This window comes from Solanum pennellii, chromosome 12 (assembly GCF_001406875.1).
Source record: "Solanum pennellii chromosome 12, SPENNV200".
NCBI classification, from domain to species: Eukaryota; Viridiplantae; Streptophyta; class Magnoliopsida; order Solanales; family Solanaceae; genus Solanum; species Solanum pennellii.
Window position 1 is genome coordinate 17,227,164 of NC_028648.1, and position 5,868 is coordinate 17,233,031.

Below are 5,868 nucleotides of genomic sequence, written 5' to 3' on the forward strand. Positions count from 1 at the left end.
TATTTATATATATATATATATATATATATATTCCTCCAAGAAAATGTCATACGCAAGCATAGTGAAGTAAAAAAGGATACACTATGCTTACACCTTTATAATGAATTCATTACAGTCCGATACAACACATATACTGACATGTTTCTGATATTTAAGAAAGGGGGGGGGGTGAATTAAAATTCTCTATGTCAACTACCTGTTATTGTTAGTCAACTTTCCTACAAGTTAGTATAGAGATATACAATAATGATAGTTTGCAGTAAATAAAAGACATGGAAGGTTTTTATACTGGTTTGGATCACCAAAGTGGTGCCTAGTCCAGTCCCTTTGGGGTTTAAGGGTTTTCCTTAAGAGTGTTTGAGAGATCTTTGTGTTAGAGAAATTGAAAACTTGATATTGTCTGATATACAAATCAGATTTCTATCTTGACACTGTCTCGACTTGTATACCTACACTTAGATTCTTTCCTTTTCTTTTCTTTTCAATTTTATCACTCATGTGTTTACCAAGCTTTATGAAACATAAAAGAAATACGTTTGCTAAGCTCAAGTGAAGTAGCGTAGTGTTCTTGGTCTTCTGAAGTCTTCATTTATAGGCTGAATGTTGATGTGTATTTTAGCTCTATTTGGAAAACCCAAGGGAGTTTTCTTCAATCAAAGTTTTTGTAATGATACCTTGATTGAGAAATATTTCATCTTTGATTTGATATACCATGTCAAGTTGATTTCTGCCTTAAATCAGAAGTTGGACGGTGACCAATTGTCGCCTACTGATCTCTTGTTTATTTCCTTTCTAGTGTATGAATCTACTTCCTTGGTTGGTGCGATTTTCCTTCCAATAGTGATATTTGATTTCCGTGATCAGTGAGTTGATCACAATTGATTTTCCTTTCCAATGATACTTTGACTTTCCTTTTTGATTTCTTGTGAATGAATATGTGATTGATTTCAGTATCCATAGTGACCGCATACTACCAGATTTCTTGTGTTGTGATTTCTCCTTGGTTTACTGGATTTGTTTGCGTCTGAGAGCCTTCCTTATTTTCCTGTCATTATTCGAAATATACCGAATTTACAGTTTCCCATATGCAACTTTGAAATTCTCAACAAATCATGTCCAAGAATTATCATTCTCTGAGCCAACTACACAATAAGCAAACAATAATATACATCCTGGAAAATGAAAATTTAGGTACATGCAATTATAGTTCATGTTTACATCTTATAAAGTCTCATCCAAGTCAATACATGAATACAATAATGTATCTGATAATACTATATTAACACACCTACACTACATAAAAATAAGCTTTTGCGGTAATTAATTAGCAATAACTGCTAAATATGTATTTTTAGCGGTAATTAACATTTTTTGTATATGTCCCTAAAGGTTTTAGTGATATTGGATCTAATGACACTTAAATAATACCGGTAAAGACTTTACCACTCTTTATTAATGTGTCTATTTATTGTTGCTAAAAGTTATTTTTGTTGTAGTGCTACTCCATATAGAGTGCTAGCAAAAAAAAAAGTATCTGTATACACTCGTTTTAGGTAAACGCCATTCAAAATAATAATTGACATACAAAGCTCACAATCATTTGTAAAAGGATACGAAGCTATGAATAGATACATGAACTCATTCTCTGCTAACTTATGCATGTAAAATTTTGGATACATAGTACCCACAGTATACATGTAGCTAGGCATTTTAATGTAACTCTCAATTGAATCACCTTTTGACATTTTAATAACTTTCCCCTACAAATGCCACACCCCTTCATGTAATTAATGTCCATTTCCAAGTCACAATTTAATGTCTTCTTGAGTATCCTTTGGAACAGTGGCGAATTCAGGATTTGAAGGCTATGAGTGTTCATTTTTTTAACATAAAGTTGCTTGCCAAGAACAATTTTCTTCTAAAAACTTAAATTTTTATTGTTTACTTAGTAAATGAAATATTAAAAATAGAAAAGTGAAAAAACAATAAATCGGAAAGGAAAATAAACAAGCAAATAACAATGATTAGGTATAAAAAGAAGAGTAAATAAAAAAAAATTAGTTCGCTGGGATTCAAACCCTCAAAGTTGAGGTACCAAAGCAAGCTTTTACTTTGCTCTCTAAACCAAAGCATCGGTCAACCCTTTTTGTTTAGCGGGTGTTCACGAATTAATTATATCTATATTTTCAATAATTTTTATAAGCATGTATAAATTTTTTGTTGGAGTTAATGGGTGCTCAAGCACCCGATACTTCCTAGGTGGGTATGCCTTTGCTTTGGAATATGCTTTCGTTTATGATTTTCATATTTTGGAGCAAATATTTTAGCTAGTTAATCAATTATTGCTTGATATTGTGAGTACACCTTTTCTTTCAATCAACATGTATGATCATTTTACTAAAACATCTACCTTGAGAAAAGTTTGCCTGAGTCAAGCAAGATGCTTTGAATAACCACTGACATTCTTCTTATAAACATTCTAAAAAATAACTACACACAAAGATATACATTTAATAAATTATACGTTATGTTTATGAGATATGACCTTAAAAATACTAAGATATACGCTATAAAATCCATCGCTCTTAAATCAAAGATCACTACTATTAAACAGATATACATTTATGTTTATAAGACACATGCTATAAAACTAAGATACATGATAGAAAATTCATTACTTTAAATCTAAGATTATTACTATTAAAAAGATATTCATTATGTTTCAAATATAAATGCCAAAAAATAAAGATACATGCTAAAAAATCATTAATTTTAAATCTAATGTCATTACTCTTAAAAAGATATGTATTGTATTTCTGAAATACATCCTACAAAATAATAACCGATATGACTAATCTTTTCCTATCTAATCTTACAACTTTGAATTGGAAATTACACATATAATTTTTTATCCTTATAAACTGCTTAACCTGAACAACTTTGTGAATAAAATCGACAATAACATGATCCAAATTTGTATCCAAAACGTATAACCCCTCAACATTATGAATTTTTCCAAGAACTAATGAAGTTTCAGTTTGCTTTTAGCTCCTTCTTGAACAATTGATATATCTGGCTCAAAAGATATTTCACAATTACTGTTATATTCAAAATTTCTCTTTAGTTGTTATGCATAATGGATACAACCCGTAATTTGTTTCACACCTTTTTAATTTCATAAATAATTTTATTCCCATTTCGTATTTTTATTGCAGTTAAATTATCTTTCATAGTGTATATGATTTTGTATGTATAGCCGATTTCTAGTTGTGTTGAAAAATCTTTAACTAGATCTTTGTAGGTCACATTATCTTTCAATAGTATTCCATTGATTCTATAATTTTCATGATCAATATATGAAATTCATGAACCCAAATACCTCAATAATATGGTAATATTGACCATTGTGACAAAACCTAACAACCTCAAAGAAACAAAGGAAAAAAATTAATTGTTGCCAAGAACATGAAGTTTACAATTAGAAAATTATTTTGATTTTATGAATTCAACAAGAGATATTTGTTAGAGTTAATACACTGAGGATGGTGAAAATCTGTTAGAGCAGTCAATTAATCTTCAGTTACTCCTTAATTCAAGAAAATCACTTACAATCATTTAATTCAAACGAATAAACACATGTATCTCACCTTTTCAAAAAGTCGAATACATGTATATGTCGAATAAAAATACTAGCATCCAAAGAAAAAAATATGATAGATGATATAATATTTGAAACTGTCTATCTAGACTAATAAAATTTAGGATTAATTACGTGAATGGATTCCTTTTAAAAAATAATTACTTATTTTAAATATACTCTTTAATTATTACCATTTATAGCAACTTTTTTAATTTTTTCCTTTTCTCTGTGTCGCTCTTTCTTTCTTTCTCTGTCTCGCTTTTTCTTTCTTTCTCCCTTACTGTGTCTCACTTTCTTTTTTTTTTCTTTCTTGTTTCTTTCTTACTTTCTCCCTTTTTTTCTTTTTTTCTTTCTTTTGTCCTTTCTTTCTTGCTTTTTTTTTTTTTTGCTCTTTCTCCCTCTATTGCTATTGCTTTTTTTCCCTTTTTTTGTAGAATAGTCAATAATTCTAGATTGAATAAAACTTGTATCAATAGATAATTAGACAAGTAATATAATCGTAACAAATGAAGAGGCATAAAAACTGTAAAATGAATTAAACTTTAATTAAAATGTATTACAAACATATTAAAGTTGAATTATTAAAAGAGAAGTAATATAATCGTAACAAATGAAGAGGCATAAGAAACTGCAAAATGAATTAAACTTGAATTAAAAATGTATTACAGACAAATTAAAGTTGAATTATTAGAAGAGAATTAAATATGAATCCAGAATGTAGAAAACAAAAGAGCATTCTTTGATCTGCATGTAAACTGAATAAAACTTGTATCAATAATCGTAACAAATCAATTGATTAATCGCAAAGTGAATTAAAAATACAAAAGTGTATTACACAAGTATTAAAGTTAAGGTAGAAGAGAGAATTAAGCATGAATACAAAAATATAATAAATAAAATATTAGACAATGATTTATAGAGTGAATTAAACTTATATTTATAATGAATTAAACAAGTATCCAATAGGAACAAATAAATGAATAAAAAACTGCAAAATGAATTAAATTTGTATTAAAATTGTATTAAATGGTATTAAATTTGAATAAGAAGAGAGAATTAAGAATGAATGGAAAACGTAACTATGACTGACAAGACAATGATTTGTAGAGTGAATTAAACTTGTATCAATAATGAATTAAACAAGTATCCAATAGTAACAAATAAATCAAAAGGCCGTGAAATGAATTAAATTTGCATTAAAATAGTATTATACAGTATTTAAAGTTGAATTAGAAAAGAGAATTAAGAATGAATGGAAAACGTAATTAACAAAAGATATGACAATGATCAATAAATTGATAAGTTATATTAATAATGGATTAAACAAGTATTCAATAGTAACAAATCAATCAAAAAACTTCAAAATGAATTAAATTTGCATTAAAATTGTATTATCTAATTCAACTTTAATACAGTTGCAAGACCATTTCAATGTTATATTTAATTCATTTCAATCTAATATTTCTCCTAAAATCAATTTTAAACTTAACCAAACCATCTTAAAATTGAGATATAAACTCCAAACGACATTTTTAATCATTTGTAGGAACTACCTATTCAAACTTATCACAAATTTATAAAATTCAAATAATGAATTCAAAATTTGAAGCTTTATAATGACCATCAATGGTGAACTCTTACTTCTGTAATTTTAAAGATTTAAATTTTCTGCTTAAAAACGTAACTTTATACAAATTTGCAGTCTTTTTGTTCCTCTTTTCATCTTATTTTTGAATAAAAATAGTGACATGAAAAAAATTGATTTGAGGAATATAATTATTTAGATAAAAAGTTCAAAGAAAAGAACAAGAATTAAAAAAAAGAAGAGGAGGAAGATAAATAACATCAGTGAAAGAGACAAAAAATTAAAAGAGTAAAAAAAGAAGAAGAAAGAGGCGAAGAAGCAGAAGAGTAAAAAGAAAGAAAAAAAGAGTCAAAGAAGCAGAAGAATAGGAAAAAGGGTTGAGAAACAGGCGAAGACCGTCCAATTTTTTTAATTTCAAAAAAATGTTATATTTAGTTAGAAAAATTATGTTGACATAAATGGTAAATATTTTTATAATATAACATATTTATGTGATTTACCCTAAAATTTAAGTAATTTACGCTTTTTCAATTTCACCAAAATTAATCAATTTTTGATGGGCCCATGATAAAAATGAGCCCAAACATTGGTTTCGCGCGTTGGCGAACCTCGAAATTGAATAATAGGGTTTAGAGAGGGGATA